Source organism: Gymnoscopelus microlampas (genome assembly GCF_963454915.1).
Source record: "Gymnoscopelus microlampas genome assembly, chromosome: 15".
Lineage (NCBI taxonomy): Eukaryota > Metazoa > Chordata > Actinopteri > Myctophiformes > Myctophidae > Gymnoscopelus > Gymnoscopelus microlampas.
Window position 1 is genome coordinate 10,971,490 of NC_139952.1, and position 17,500 is coordinate 10,988,989.

Sequence of the window (17,500 nt, forward strand, 5' to 3'; positions counted from 1 at the left end):
TGTGTGTGTGTGTGTGTGTGTGTGTGTGTGTGTGTGTGTGTGTGTGTGTGTGTGTGTGTGTGTGTGTGTGTGTGTGTGTGTGTGTGTGTGTGTGTGTGTGTGTGTGTGCGTGCGTGCGTGCGTGCGTGCGTGCGTGCGTGCGCGCATGTGTGTGGGGAGAGAATTGAAGCTTCTGCAAAATGCTGTTCACATCAGCGGACTTAATGGACTAGAGATCATTATGTCACCGGAGAACGTGTGTGTGCGCGCGCGCGCGTGTGTGTGTGTGTGTGCATGTTTCGGTTTTCAGTCTGAATGCAGTGGTAATATTAGACGCAAAGGAAAGCTTACAGGGGAGTGATGCCATTAGGACTGTTTATCTGTGTGTGTGTGTGTGTGTGTGTGTGTGTGTGTGTGTGTGTGTGTGTGTCTGTACAGTATGTGTCCATCTTAGAAATTGTTTACTGACATCCGCAAGACAGCCAGGGAATTCTCTCTCTCTCTCTCTCTCTCTCTCTCTCTCTCTCTGTCTCTGTCTCCCTCTCTCTCTCCCTCTCTCCCTCTCTCTCTCTCGCTCCCCTCTCTCTCTTCCCTCTCTCTCTCTCCCTCTCTCTCTCTCTCCCTCTCTCTCTCTCCCTCTCTCTCTCTTGTCACTGGTCTCATTGAATAAGCTGGTGCTTTGCCAAGACTGTCTATTGGTAAATATGCTGCATTATACACAACGGCACAATGACATGCTTAGATAAGAAGAAGAAGAGAGAGAGAGAGAGAGAGAAGAGGAGAAAGAGAGGGAGAGAGAGGTCAGTGAATGAATGAGTAAATACTATGGGAGCAAAGCTGTTTTGGTCCAACAGTTGGAATAAAGGCCGGATTGTTTGGGCGATGCCAAGGTTCCTTTCAGTTCCTAGACAGAGCCCTCCCTGGTGTTTTGGCCGAGTTTCTTCACTGTTCATTTAACTCTGAGAGTCGTACCAAATGGAACCAAACGGACCCTCACGGGTCCGTTTGGTTCCATTTGGTACGACTCTCAGAGTTTATACCGACCCGTGAGGGTCCGTTTGGTTCCTAAATATCAGTCCTTTAGCTCGGCTTGGTATGGGAGGTTGGTGGTTGACGGGCGGGATTCTTTTCCCTGCCGAGGAAGCTTGATTATTTATTTTTTAAAAGAGGATTATTATAATAGTATTGTTATTAAAGGGATAGTTCACCCAACAAAAATATTTTTTTCCTATCGATTAGTCACCCCAGCTCATCAAATTATTGGCTTAGAAGACAAAATAAGGAATTCCAGTGTCCATGGGGTGACTAATGAAAAAAAAAACAGTCATTTTTTGGCTGAACTATCTCTTTAAATATTTTTCCTTTCAAGGACCCCCAGTTTGATATGCATTAGTCCACGGACCCCCATTTTAAATGATTTTGATGATCTACACTGTAAAAATCCTCTATAATTTAACTCTGAGAGTGTACAAATGGAACCAAATGGACCCAAAAAGGTCCGCTTGGTTCCATTTGTACAGTGCACACACAAGCACGTCAAATAACAATGACGTCAAATGATATTTTGCGGTGTAGAAGTATAAAGTATAAAATGCTCGAGTGATGTAATAGGCTCTATGCACAGCAGCCATATTGGAAGGAAATTGGGCCTCTTCTTACTTCCTTCACAGGTGTTACCAATGATACTAATGAAGGCTCTGTTCCATTTAGTGTGGCACAGTGGTTCTCAAACCTTTTAATTGCAAGGACCCCCATAACCAAATGAACCAAATGGACCCATTAAGGGTCCATTTGGTTCCATTTGTACACTCTCAGAGTTACACACCCGCAAGGGGCCATTTGGAACCCCCTTAAGTGTTTCTAGTGAGCAACCATGCACAATATCAGCACCCTGACTCTGTTTGACCAGAATGGAACAGAAGCTTAATTAGTATCATTGGTAACACCTGTGAAGGAAGTAAAAAGAGGCCCAATTTCTGTCCAATATGGCTGCTGTGCATAGAGCCTATAGTGTCTCAACATTGTAAGGGCAGTCATGGACTCTTCTCTCTAGCGGTCTGGAGAGTTTTGACAGGTGGATGGTTGAGATGAAAGCTGTTGATAGATGAAAGGAAGTAATCCGACCAGAGAGAGAGAGAGAGGGGGAGAGAGAGAGAGAAAGGGAGGGAGGGAGGGAGGGAGGGAGCGAGGGAGAGAGAGGGGAACTTCTTCAGAGAGGAAATGGAGGAATTTGGCACCACGGGGAGCCGCACCATGCTGCGGTGAACGCTGACAAGAAAATGAGTTTTTTTTCCTATGAACAGTAGAGAGAGAGAGACACACACACACACACACACACACACACACACACACACACACACACACACACACACACACACACACACACACACACACACACACACACACAGAAGGACAGAGAGAGAGAGAAACAGACAGAGAAAGACAGAGACAGCGACAAGAGAGAGGGAGAGACAGAAAGTGAGACACAGACAGACGGACTATGACAGACAGACAGACAGACAGACAGACAGACAGACAGAAGTGGGGAAGGAAAGAACAGAAAAGGGGAAGAGAAGAGAATGTGTCAGGCAAGGAAAAATGAAAGTAGCAGAGAAGATGAGAGGCAAGCACAGCAGATGGGGAAATGAAAGGAAAATATGTTCTGTTGGTTCCCTCAAATATATGTAACCACCATAAAAGTTCTTTCCACACAGTCTGGGTGTGACGAATCAAAAATACAGAATGCACTGCCGAATATTTTACATCTAGTTAAATAGCCTTATTCTTACAGGTCGATATGCCTTCATTCACGCTGAAAAATCTGCCTGTCACTTTATTTTGCTGCGTTATTTGCACGTTCCGTGTGAATTAGGCTACTCATGACACAAACAGTTTGACAAAATGTATTTTAGAGGGAATCGATTCGGTTCGAGGTCCTTTATTGTGATATTGCGTCGCTATTTCGTGCAAGTTTTCAATATCTTTTAATGAAATAAAATATAAGATAGTGAGCATATTTTCACTATATGTTGTACTACAAAATACCAATAAATGACTTTGTACTTGTATTTATCGAAGCGTGATGCTTGTGTAACATTCCTTGAATGCTTCAACTTACTTAAATCCATCAAGTATTCTCTTAGTTTTTGGATGCTTCGTTCACCGTAAAGGAATGTTATACAAACAAAAACTATCCTTGTAATCAATAAACCATTGGTTCTCAAAGTGGGGTTGGTTGGTTCCCAGGTGTCCTTGGGAGCGGGGGTGGGGGGGCGGGGGTACCATTTGAACTTTGGCTATTCAAAAATAGCAGATATACAATTGTAGATCTGCTATTTTTGAAAAATCCTGAAAATGTGTGCAAATCTTTGAATATATATATATTTTTTAAAGCGAACATTTATAACTCAAACCTTTGCTTCTAGGGGTCCCTTGACATTAAAACGTTTGAGTACCACTGCAATGTTATTTTTCCCCTTTCGACAAAAATAAATGAACTAACAGTCCTTTCCTAGACGTGGAACATTAGTCATTAGTTCTTATGGTTAGGCCAGCGCCATCTGATATACATTACATTGTACAAATAAAACAGAAAGCAGACCGCCTTTTATATTGCAAAAATGTCGCCCCCCCCCCTTTTTTTACGAGTCTTAAACAGAGTTGAGGCCCCTGCTTTTGAGGCCCAATCCTGGCATATACATCTATAATGAGGTTATTCCCAGAGTGTAGAAATTAGACCCTTACAGGTACATTTCAATACATTTATTTTTAAATGAGCACTGCATATTTCAATGTGCATTGTATTGTTGCTGTCAGGTGGAAACCTTGTATGTCCAAAACTCTTACTTTTCAGGAAATGGAAAAAAAAACCTGTGTTCCCAAGCTCTTGTTAAAGGAGTAGTTCACCCCAAAAAATACTTTTTTTCCTATCAATTACACACCCCATGAAAGCCTTGAATTCATGGAGATTTTTTTTGTTTTTGTCGCATTCCTGCATGAGCCAATAATTTGATGACTTGGTCATCAGTCAGTAGGAGACTCAATGGAGACTCTTGGTCATCAAATTATTGGCTTAGGAGTGAGAATGAGAAAAAAACAAAAAAATCTCTGTGAGGCTTCTAGGGATGTGTAATTGATAGAGAATAAGTACTTTTTTAAATACTTTTCATTGGTTCAATATTTATGAAACCCACAGTTTTATACACTTATCCACTTTCAACCTTGTAGGCGTTTTCAAAGATTTAGCTTTTACTTTGTAATTTTACTCATACTTTGACAGTACTTTTTTAAAAATACGAAATTATAAAGATACAAGGTTTCGGCCGGACAGCAACGATACAGTAGGCTGGGAGTAGGTAAGGTTGATGCTTTTGTCACATGCTTTTTCCACTGCATTCAACCGCAGATATCTTCTGGATATAACGGAGAGACATGGAACGCCAAAAACTGCAAACTTTTCCTTTCAGCAGACCCAAAATAAACGTGTGAGGGGTGGGGTGTTGGGAGGGGAGGGAGAGGGGTTGACAGCGGAATCTGCTTAATCCATTCAATCCGCGAACGCGTCTGTGACATTTTAGATTTCTTCGGCTGTTCAAAAATAGCAGATCTACAAGCTCAGCGCGGCACCGAGTGCCGCACTATGAGCTTGTAGATCTGCTGTTTTTGAACAATCATGAACATTTGGGCACATCTTTGAATATATATATATATATATATATATATATATATATATATATTTTTTTTTTTAAAGCGATTTTTTTTTTTACATTACATTTTTTACTCAAATCTTCTGGGGGGTCCCTGGAACAACATATTTTTAGATGGGGGTCCGCGGCAAAATGCATATCATTTTGGGTGGTCCTTGACATGAAAAAGTTTGAGAACCACTGATTATTATAGCGACACGTTTTTTCAAAAAACTGTCAGGATTTAGAAGACATTTTGTAGAATCCCCCAGAAGCAAAGATTTGAGTTAAAAATGTTTGCTTTGAAAAATATGTATTCAAAGATTTTGCACACATTTTCACGATTAAAAATAAATGAGCAGATCTACAAGCTCAAAGCGTCTGAATGGGTTAAGCTTAAACAGGCTCTCATTCACATTTAAACACTCTCAGAGTTGCAAATGGATGAATTAGCACTGTGGTTTTTACCTTGCTTGTTTGATTTTCCAGAAAGTCATCGAATTCCATTCATTTCAGTACGTTATGAAAACATTTTTTCAGAGACTTGAAACTTGCTTGAGATAGGTAATCCAATCCAATTTCTCGGTGCCAACATTCTTTTTTGTCGACATCATGTTATCATTGCATTTCATGCATTTTAAAGTGCAGATTGATTTGAACAGTCTAGCCAGAAAACCATCCAGGGAGAAGAGATTGATTTTTCACGTTTGCATCGTCCATGGATTGTTAAATTATGTTTAGCCAACACTTGACTCCATTGTTCAGGTGAGTTTAGTGATGTTCTAATGACTATACAGACAAGGTAATCTATCAACAACAACAAAAATCTACAAAATAAAGCCAATAATGGAAGTATAGATTTTTTTGTAAGAATATTCAATATCGTTGCTGTCAGGCAGAAACCAGCTAACTCCATTTTGACACTGTTTTTTTCTTCCCATAAATCAGTGCTATTGAACACTCTTTACATCTGTGTGTTGGTAAAACATATATTGAACCAATGAAAAGCATTAAAAAGTGCTTCTGACAAAAGCAGCTAACTCCATTGGATCCTCAAACTCTCTGCTAAACCAGCTAACTCCACCAAAGGGGGGTGGAGTTAGCTGGTTTTTGCTGACTCCAAGCTCCGTCCCTTTTTGACCTCCAACCTCATTGTGAGCTTGGAGGTCCATTCAGCTGTTCTTATCAATGATGAACAAAACCTCCTAACACCACTTTTTTTTTTTTTCATTTCCTGATAAATGAACATTTTTGAGCTGGTTTCTGCCCGATAGCAGAGATATAGAACATCACATGTTATTCAACACTGCTTTATGGGCTACTTCTGAACGACTGAACCTCAAAGAACGAATCAATTTGCTCAAAAGATTGTTTAATTAGGCACAGACGTGCGTACAACGACTAACGTTTTGACACGGTGTGTCTTCAGAGTCAAAATGACATTTGACCTGACATGGCAGAACTACAAGCTCACAACGCATTAGCATAGCGGCCCTCTGACGATGAGAAAATCACGTTCAACACACACACACACACACACACACACACACACACACACACACACACACACACACACACACACACACACACACACACACACACACACACACACACACACACACACACACACACACACAGTGTGCTGAGAACCCGGCTCTGTTGTGACTAGTCGGTCTCTGTCCTTGCCGTTGGATCACAAACTGGGATTTCCTGCTGTCACATCCTGCTCCGTCTGAGAGGTCTTACTGGCACACTGCCAAATCTCCCACCTCCCCCTCCTCCTCCTCCTCCCTCTCTTCTCTCCCTCTGTCCTTAGATTCCATATTTCCACTCTTACATTCCTTCCCGAGACGTGTCCCGAGTTCACTCCTTTCCCAACGGTGTCCAAAAACCTTCCTTCCTTTAAGTGCTGAAGGAATGTCTAAGGGGCCAGCTTTTTTTCCCGGCTTGAAAATTCCAAGGCACTCGCCTCTAAAAACGCTTCCAAAACGCCCCGAGTTGAAAATATTTCAGTTCCCAGCAAGCAGATAGAAAATGACTACGTGTGAACGCGCTACCGCTCAGCGCCTCGTCACGCTGCTGTTTTTTAAAATTTTATTTTAAACGTGGCGTCCATTTGGACATCTTTTGGTCCCCGGACCCAACACTGACAACCATAGGCGCAGATCCTGCGAGTGCTTCCTTGCCCAGAGACAGAGAGACAGAGAGACAGAGAGACAGAGCGATGGAAAGAGATGTTTCCTCCACAATTAAAATAGACAAAAAGATAAAAAACAAAACAAAACCTATAGGCCTAAGCATTCTGCTAATGCTTGTAGCACTTATCTTTTATGAGATCATCAATAAATGTCTTTTTGCATAATGTCTGTGCAATGGCATCAATTAATGACTTTGTTGATATGGTGCTGAAACGTTGAAACGGGGTCGGAGCGGAAATAACTTTACGTCATCAGGTGGCCGGAACCAACGACCGGAGCCACCGGCACCGTGCACCTCCAAAATGATTCCCCTAGTTTAAAACTTGTTTAGTTTGGATTAATCGTTTGGTTTCTTTTGGTATAATAATCGTTTGGTATGTCCATTTTATATTCTAATTCGTAGTGCGACTATTAGCGCTACGAGTTGATTCGCATTATGTGGGGAACGAAAACAATGCGACGCCAACCGGAACCACGATTATGTTTTTCCTTTTTTCTAAACTGGATCACACGGCTAGTTTTAGAGCAAATACCAGGCTTTCCTCCGCAGTGGAAAGACTGGTGACGCGAGGTTAGGGGGGCGTGTGCTTGATTCGGTGTTAGCACGCAGAAGGACATAATAGGCTCTATGCACAGCAGCCATATTGGGAATGAATTGGGCCCCTTCTTCACTTCCTTCACAGGTGTTACCAATGATACTAATTAAGGCTCTGTTCCATTTAGTGTGGCATAGTGGTTGTCTTATTTTCAAGGACCCCCATAACTCTGAGAGTGTACAAATGGAACCAAATGGACCCTTACGGGTCCATTTGGTTCCATTTGTACACTCTCAGAGTTACACACCCACCATAAGGGGCTATTTGGGAACCAAAATGGAGTGTTTCTAGTGAGCCAACATGCAGATATCAGCACCCTGACCAGAATGGAACAGAGCCTTCATTAGTATCATTGGTAAAACACCTGTGAAGGAAGTAAGAAGAGGCCCAATTTCATTCCAATATGGCTGCTGTGCATAGACCCTATTTGGCGCCTATGCTGAGAACCATGTGGCCTATACGTTGTTGCGTGGCCGCTAGCTGTGCGTCGGCGTCGCATCGCGCCGCCCAAAAAATACAGAACTACAAGAAACATACCTGACCACTGGTTATTATGGTCCCTTAGCGCCCTCACCATAACGTTTTATTTACGTCACAAACCCTGTGAAGAATCACCAAAATGAATCAGCAAAGGGCCTCTCAGGACTCAGGAGAAAATCACTGAGAACACATTTTAAATACTTTGTTTTTCCTTCTCCTTCAGAAGCCTTTCTTTTATGTCTGTGGATGACTCAGAGCTCTCTCTCTCTCTCTCTCTCTCTCTCTCTCTCTCTCTCTCCAATGTACAAATGTAGGCATTTAGCAGATGCTTTTATCCAGGGCGGCGGCGTAATCAAATCAAGCATGAACTCTAGTCAAGAAACAACTTGCCTCGAAAAAACATCAAACCTAGCTTCTGTGGTCAAGAAAAAAACAATTCTACAAACATGAACCTCCCTCTCTCTCTCTCTCTCTCTCTCTCTCTCTCTCTCTCTGTGTGTGTGCTGTAGCATTGCAGAACTCTTTAAGATGGAGATGGAACTGAGAATGAGCAACCTGTTGTCTGATAGAACTGAAGTTTATTTTTTAAATGTACTTCTGTTGTAAGAGCACAGACTGCAGTGGCCAACGCAGTGTGAATGCAGCAGAGTTGTTTTGAAAATAGCGTGTGTGTGTGTGTGTTTGCGTGATTAAGTGTGTCTGTGTTTTGTAAATATGGAACCTATTAAAGTATTAACGACAACAGTGACTCAATAATAACTACGCTGGCTCCATTGAAATCCAGGTTATTTTTGTCCATTTCCTGTATTGTAGACAAGGTTTCCACCAGACAGCGATGATAAGCTGGTAAATAATACCCAGCCTGGAGGAACAACGGAAGCCAGTGGATTATAGATGTCATTTTGACCTTATGACCTACTGTATGTCATGACACTGTTTTAGTCTGCTCACTGTTCTGACACTGCAACAGTGTGAGCCTTATGCAGGCTCAGTGTGTGAACCTTATGCAGGCTCAGTGTGTGAACCTTATGCAGGCTCAGTGTGTGAACCATATGCAGGCTCAGTGTGTGAACCTTATGCAGGCTCAGTGTGTGAACCTTATGCAGGCTCGGAGTGGACCTTATGCAGGCTCAGAGTGTGAACCTTATGCAGTCTCAGAGTGTGAACCTTATGCAGTCTCAGAGTGGACCTTATGCAGGTTCAGAGTGAACATTATGCAGGCCGAGAGTGGACTTTATGCAGGCTCAGTGTGTGAACCTTATGCAGGCTCAGAGTGAACCTTATGCAGGATCAGTGTGTGGACCTTATGCAGGCTCAGAGTGAACCTTATGCAGGATCAGTGTGTGGACCTTATGCAGGCTCAGAGTGAACCTTATGCAGGATCAGTGTGTGGACCTTATGCAGGCTCAGAGTTGACCTTATGCAGGATCTGTGGACCTTATGCAGGCTCAGTGTGTGAACCTTATGCAGGCTCAGAGTGAACCTTATGCAGGATCAGTGTGTGGACCTTATGCAGGCTCAGTGTGTGAACCCTATGTCCCTAGGCTCCCTGTACACTAAATATCTTGGCTCTGTCATCTCTGCTCACAATCTATTGTATCACTGCTGTGCCGGTGACACTCAACTGTTTCTACCCTTCCCCCTCTCTCTGCCACTCAGGTGGAAGAGTGCATCGCTGCATGTCTGGCTGACATCTCACAGTGGATGTCTTCTCACCACCTCAAGCTGAACCCAGACAAGAATCCCAGGTAAGTCCTGCCCCACGCAGGATCTAACTATTTCCATATAAACGTCCTGGTGACTTTGGTTCCAACGGCCAAGAACCTTGGTGTTGTCCTTGACAGTCAGCTCTCATTCAAGGCACACATTGCAGCGGTCCCTCGATCCTATAGGTTTACACTCTATAGCATTCGAAGGATCAGACCCTTCCTCACCCACGAGTCAGCACAGATCAGTCATATCCAAACTTGACTATCGTAACTCACTCCTTACTGGCTCAGTGTGGACCTTATGCAGGCTCAGTGTGAACCTTATGTAGGCTCAGTGTGTGGACCTTATGCTGGCTCAGTGTGAACCTTATGCAGGCTCAGTGTGTGGACCTTATGCAGGCTCAGTGTGGACCTTATGCAGGTTCAGAGTGTGAACCTTATGCAGGCTTAGTGTGAACCTTATGCAGGCTCAGTGTGAACCTTATGCAGGCTCAGAGTGTGAACCTTATGCAGGCTCAGTGTGTGGACCTTATGCTGGCTCAGTGTAGACCTTATGCAGGCTCAGTGTAGACCTTATTCAAGCTCAGTGTGAACCTTATGCAGGCTTAGGATTGACCTCATGCAGCCTGGTGCTTTGTTGCTGTAATGAGCTCGTTAGTGTATGTCAGTTCAGCTGAGATGTGTCTCTAGTGAGCCATGCATGAGTATTGATCTGTACTGTGTAGGAAACCGAGAGGAGGTTATTTAAGGATGCTCTCTCTCTCTCTCTCTCTCTCTCTCTCTCTCTCTCTCCCTCTCTCTCTCAAATTCGGAGGTATTCATTAAAGGACACACACACACACACACACACACACACACACACACACACACACACACACACACACACACACACACACTGACACACACACACACACACACACACACACACACACACACACACACACACACACACACACGCGGCTGGCCAGCTGTTGGAGCCGGTGCCGAGCTTTTAGTCGATGAATGAACAGGGAAAGTAGTGGAGAGAGAGTCTGTGTCCATCCCATGAGAGATGCTGTTGTCCATGGCAACACAGTGTGTGTGTGTGTGTGTGTGTGTGTGTGTGTGTGTGTGTGTGTGTGTGTGTGTGTGTGTGTGTTTATGTGCATGCACACACGCTTGACTTTGCCTGTTTGTTGCACATTGGTCCTGACGTTTGCGTGTGCTGCTCGCACGCCAGTAACCCGCCTCGTGGTTTCCTGTACTTGGCCTGCAAACCAGTGGCGGAAAGTAACTAAGTACATTTACCGAAGTACTATATCTAAAATACAATCTCAAGGTGCTTCTACTTTACTTGAGTATTTCATTTATTTTCCCGTAATCCCGTTCATTTATTCTTCTACTTATTCTACACTACATCTCAGAGGCAAATATTAGACTTTTGACTCCACTATAATGATTTGAACACTTTAGTTACTAGTTACTTTAACCCATTTTCTTTTGTGCCAAGGACCCCCAAAATGATATGTATTTAGCTGCGGACACCCCGTCTGAAAATGGTTTGTGCCAGGGCCAGATTTTAAAGAAAATTCCAAAAATAGCAAGAACCACTGTTCTAAATCCTAAATTGCGATATATATATTGCTAAAATCTAAAATTACACAGATGCTTTCCCGGTTTTAGTCTGGAAACCAGACGAATCGGCCAATGCGAAGAAAAACAAATCTATGCAGTGATATTTGTCTGGCCATGCCAGGCTAGGTTTTAATGGTTTAAAACACTTCTTCCACTATTTTCTTTTTTTTGTCAGCAATACAAAACAAGATCATTGCTTCAACAAAATATAAATGCCTATTTATTATTTATTTTTTATTACATGTCTTGTTACAGATTTATATGCTTATGACAAAATAAGAAAAAAAAAACTGATGGAAGGAATAAAACGAGAAAAAAAATTAAAGAATAAAAAACACCACTGCTAATCAACAGAATGTCTGTGGTGACTCAAAAGCCTCGGCGCTCAAACCGACTGGACAGACGCTGCTCCCAAAACCTCACATCCCATTTCGCTCTCGTGGTGGAGACGCCGCTTGGCCCTCGAGCCGGTTAACAACCACCTGTCCTGTCCTATTGTCTGACGGTCTGGGCGGAGGGCTGGAAGAAGTACTGAGATTTTTTTTTTTTTTACTCAACCCATTCAATCCGGCAACGCATCATTTTAGATTTCTCTGGCTATTCAAAAATGTTAGATATACAAGCTCATAGCGCGGCACCATTTGAAAAATGTCCCACGTGAAGTGGGACATTCTGCATAATGAGTACTTTTACTTTTGGCACTTTAAGTACATTTTGGTGCCAATCTTTTTGTACTTTTACTCAAGTGCATTTTGAATTCCGGACTTTTTACTTGTAACAGAGTATTTCTATAGTGCATTATTGATTTTTTAAGTAAAAATAATTGAGTACTTTTTTCCCACCACTGGCCGTGTCCATGCATAGTCTGATGGGGTTGAGGGGTGGAGGTTGGGGGTTGGGGGTGGTTGCAAAATGCAGCTCATTGCAAATGCATGCTATTTCTGCTTCATTTCAGCCTGACTAACATGACGCTAGTCGGCCAGGCGTGTGTGGATTTGATCTGGAAACGCCCGGGGGGGGGGGGGAACCCCCCCAACCAACAAGGTTTCCAAGATTACAGTCTCTGACGCAACCATCGGTTGATAAAGAATCTAAAGATCAGATGAGATGAGAAAGACAGAAATTATAGGCTCTTACAGTGAGCAGGGAAGACTGTTTGCGTGCTAGTGTCGCGTGCCGAGAAAATAGCCGATCTACAAGCTCACGCGATTTGACACGTTGTGAGCTTGTAGATTGGCTATTTTGTTTGTTTGAGAACCACTGATTATAGCAGCATAAGTTAAGAAAAAAAACAACTATTAGGATTTAGAAGACATTTGTAGAATCCCCCAGAAGCAAAGATTTGAGTTACAAATGTTCGCTTTAAAAAAATATATATATTCAAAGATTTGCACACATTTTCATGATTTTTCAAAAAATAGCAGATCTACACGCTCATAGCACGGCACTCGGTGCCGCGCTATGAGCTTGTATGTCTGCTATTTTTTGAATAGCCAAAGAAATCTAAAGTGATTGAACGGGTCGAACCATTGAAGGCTATGTTGCGTTGACTATTAGTGTCGAGGATATGCAGAAGTTACACAGGGCAATCTGACTGACGTTTGCGTGAGAGTGTGATTTTGACGCGGTCTTGGCTCTCATCGCGATCTCACGCTCAAGACGAGAGCTCAGGGTGGTTAGAGTTAAGAGCCGGTGCATGTTTTCGTGTCAAATACCACATGCAACGCCTTGCCTTGATGTTATCTCGAAAATGGCGGAAGTTAAGACATAATCTCCTGAAATCATCTTCTCTTCGGGGCTGCAGTGTCATCCACTACGAAAATAGCCGATCTATACAAGCCTTTAGATGGGGTATTTTCGGTGAACGGACACACCGGCACGCAACTATAAGTTCAAATGTGTCTTCTTACCCATCGCTTCCTCTTTCTGTCGGTGAGAGGACATTTTGTACATCCAGTGCCAGTGTGTCTTTTGACTTGTCATACAGTACGTGTGTGTTTATGAATAGAACATACAGTATACCGTGACCGGCATTGATTTCCCCCTTTCCATATATGAGGTAAACGTATCCACTGTCGCAGTAACTCTATAGCTCACGCAATAGCACCGAGGTTTGAGTGTGCGTGTGCGTGTGCGTGTGCGTGTGTGTGTGTGTGTGTGTGTGTGTGTGTGTGTGTGTGTGCGTGCCACTTGGCAACAGGCTCTCGGCGAGGAGCCGACTTCTTCTCTGGCAGTTGGTATAGCGGAGGCCCTGTCGCCCAGGGTTACGGGGTTGCTAGGTGATGGATGACCCAAAGTGGTGGGGATCCCTGGGTACCAGACGGACATGTACCCCCCCCTCATCTCTGTCTGTCTGTCTGTCTGTATGCTTCTGTCTCTCTGCCCCCCCCCCCCCAATCTCTGTCTTTGTCTGTCTCTCTGCCTCTCTCTCTCTCTCTCTCTCTCTCGATATCTCTCTCTATCTCGGTCGGTCTCTCTCCGTTTCCGTCTCTCTCTCTCTCTCTCTCTCTCTCTCTCTCTCTCTCTCTCTGTCTCAGTCTCTCGCTGTCTCTCCCTTGCTCTCCCTCCCTCTCTCTCGCTCCCCCCTCCCCCCCATCTCTAAGCTATGGATTTATGCTGTTCATGAATTTTAAAGCAACACACTTTTGCTTGCTCGCTGAGGTTCCCCCCCCCCCCCCTCCTCCCACCCCCCTCTTATGCATTTCCAGGAAGTCTCCATTCCAGGGACATAGAATGGAGACTCAGCACATAGAGGATTATAAGACATGGATATGGCCAGTGGCAGTGGTGTAGTGGTGTGTGTGTGTGTGTGTGTGTGTGTGTGTGTGTGTGTGTGGGGTACACAGGTATACTGTGACCTATCAGGGACCCCCACCAAAATGTGCGCTTTCCGACGCACGCACATGCACGTGCGTGCATGCGCCCACACCACCTCGCCCAATGCACATAAACGTAAGCCATGTCTGGTTTCAAAGCCAATGGAGAGAAAAAAGAAAAGGGAGGGTAAAGATATGTTTCGTGTTGTAGAAGCCCCGCCGCGGACGTGCATGTAAACAAAGCGTGCGTGCGAGACGGCGGAGGGTCCCGGCCAACGCCTGGAACAACAATGTTTCTAACGCGATCCTCCATTGCAGAGTGATCGCCGATCGAAAACGGCTCGCTTCCACCACGTTAAAAAGACATAGGAGATATTAAGCTTTTAGTCAAGGAGTTAACATTGGAGCGGACGAACGGAAGCATTCTTTGACATGGATCCACATCCGGCCTCTCCTTCTTAGAGACTTCCTTGGATGATCCCAAAGTTTCGTTAGAGCGCCCCCCACGTGGGAAAAATATATATTAAAACAAATGGGCCAAAAACGGTCCGGACCGTTTATGGCACATAACGCATAGCTTCTCAAAAACGGTCCCGACCGTTTTTGGCACACAATGTGTTAAAACAGGGGTCTTCAACGTTTTCAGGCCAAGGACCCCCTAGCTAAGAGAGAGATGAAGCAGGGACCCCCCCACTAAATAATTTTTTCATACATTTCATAGATAATTGGATTCATGTTAATGTGTATTTTAAGATAGTTAACCTTTAAACCCTCAATATTTAGTCAACTTAACCGGCTCTGTACTCGGTCTGCTCTTTTTCCCTCTACACCGACTCTCAGAAAATAGCCGATCTACAAGCTCACAACGCCTCGCAGCGCGAGGCGTTGTGAGCTTGTAGATCGGCTATTTTCAGTTAGTGGTCCCCACCACACAAAGATTTGGCGGACCCCCTGTAGTAACTCTGAGGACCCCCTAGGGGTCCCGGACCCCCTGTTGAAGACCCCTGTGTTAAAAACAATATTTTAATAATGGTTCATTTGAGGCGAGAACAGAACGCTAGCCACAACATGTGAACCTACCCAACCCCTGTCTAAACGGATGTTTACTCACCCAGACAGCATTTCTTGGAGCCAAGATGCAAGATGACATTTTAGCTGACGATGAATTGTTGCACGCATTATTTGTGACTGACTATGTGTGTTTTTTTTGTGGTATTGAACATTGGAACATCAAAGTTAATTATAATGTTTTATAATGTAATAATGAGAAGTAGTGGAGTAGAAGTAAAAGTACCGAAAGCTGGAAATACTCCAGTAAAGTCAAAGTACGCTTATTACACACACACACTCATATCGGCTATGTGGCGCAAACGCCTGTGCGATGTGCGTGTGTGTGTGTGTGTGTGTGTGTGTGTGTGTGTGTGTGTGTGTGTGCGTGTGTGCGTGTGTGCGTGCGTGTGTGTGTGTGTGCGTGTCTCTCTGTGTTATCTACGAGAGACTGGCTGCATTCCCACCTGAACGATGTCACCACAATGAACTGTCACTCACCTCGAACAACACATAGCTGGCTTTGTTTTGACTCCCTAGCCCCCCCCCCTCTGTCCCCCCCCCCCCCCCCCCCCCCGCCCCCGCCCCCGAAAAGTACAATGACACCTGTTAGTCCGTGTGACGTATGTTAACCCATTGAGGCCTGAGATTCCGATTCTGCAAAATGTCTTCTAAATCTGGTCTTCTAAAACGGTTTTCTGAAAAACGTATGTTTCTATATCAGCTGTTCTCAAACCTTTTCATGTCAAGGACCCCCAAAATGATATGTATTTGGCTGCTGACCCCCATCTCAAAATGATTGGTTCCAGGGACCCCCAGATGCAAAGATTTGAGTTAAAATGTTCGCTTTAAAATAATATAAATATTCATTTTGCACACATTTTCACGATTTTTCAAAAATAGCAGATCTACAAGTTCATAGCGCGGCACTCGGTGCCGCGCTATGAACTTGTAGATCTGCTATTTTTGAATAGCCAAAGTGTAAAATAATGCTTTTTAGCTCAAATGAAAAAGTGACACAGATGCGTTCCAGGTCTTAATGGGTTTTACAACGCTTCATAAGTGTGGACCCTAAAGGCACAGGGTGTAACTAGAGTGACCACCTTCAAACAGGCCCATTGAGGGACAGATGAATCCGGTTTGCGGGACCCCCCCGTGCGCGTGTGCAAAGCGCGCGCGGTTCTGGGCGGGTTGGGTTAGTTTTTTTCCCAGTTTTTGGTTTCTTTATTTCGGTTTTAGGGTTAGGATTAGGGTTAGGTTATGGCTATGTTATTTAATTCTTATTTTTGCCTGATTTTACCGATTTATTATCAACAAAAAACTTTTTTTTTTTTTTTTTTCATATCTTTGATTTTCGGGACAGTGCTCTGCTTGTGCGGGACAGAGGGTCCAATTTCGGGACTGTCCCGCGAATTTCGGGACGGGTGGTCACCCTAGGTGTAACTTTGCCCTGTGTTTACATAACAAAACAATAAATACATTTTTTTTGTACCCATCATATCCCTCTATACCAGCAGTTATCAGCCACTGGAGTGGTGTGGTGGTGTTTACCTGCAGAACTGTTTGTTTCCACCCCCCCCTGTTGTGGTAGACGGTACCGAAACAAACATGGCAACAACCTTTTCAGGCCGCGGACCCCCAAAATAATCCTATTTGAACTGGGGACCCCCCCCCCCCCCCCACCCACCCCGACAAGCACTTGGAATTGTCAGGGTGAGGCTTACATTTAGTTTGACTCAGTTGCACAGATAAATGTAGTGAAAATAGCTGATCTACAAGATCGTCTATTTTCACTATGTTTTCCTCTTTCTTACATTTGACCAGTCTTTATAGTGTAGTTTGTCCCCTTTCTTTAGGTATTAGGCATTAAAACTCCTTGAATCGACACTTTACTGTCATCTGGGGACTCCCCTGGGGGCCCCGACCCTCAGGTTGAGAACCACTGGTCTATTGTACTCAATTAAGTAATACGTACAGTGCTGTCCGTCAGAAACCAGCTAACTCAATTTTTCCGCTTTTTCATTTTTTCCCCCCATAAATCAGTGCTAGTGAACACCCTTTTCGTCTGTATGTTGTGATTCATTATTTCTTTTAACCAATGGAAAGTATTAAAAATGCGCTTCTGACAAAACCAGCTAACTCCATTGGATCCTCAAACTTTCTGCTAAACCAGCGAAGTCCACCAAAGGGGGGTGGAGTTAGCTGGTTTTGCTGACTCCAGTCCAGGCTCCACCCCCTTTTGACCTCCAACCTCATTGTGAGCCTGGAGATTCATTTAGCAATATCAATGATGAACAAAACCTCCTAACTCCACTTTTTGTTTTGTTTTTGTCATTTCCTGAAAAATGAACATTTTTGGGAGTTAGCTGGTTTCTG

General features: G+C 43.9%; 1 protein-coding gene across 4 annotated transcripts in view; it reads left to right on the forward strand.

The window, feature by feature from the left end:
• Positions 1-17,500, forward strand: part of pag1 (phosphoprotein membrane anchor with glycosphingolipid microdomains 1) — a 136,447-nt gene that overhangs the window by 30,428 nt on the left and 88,519 nt on the right. For 3 of the 4 annotated variants that reach the window (XM_084081351.1, XM_084081350.1, XM_084081352.1), the window contains exon 2: positions 9,598-9,686. The exons of the other annotated variant lie outside the window; for it this stretch is intronic. The gene's annotated coding sequence lies outside the window, so the exon portion shown is untranslated. The remainder of the gene's footprint in view (positions 1-9,597; positions 9,687-17,500) is intronic. 4 annotated transcript variants of the gene reach the window in all.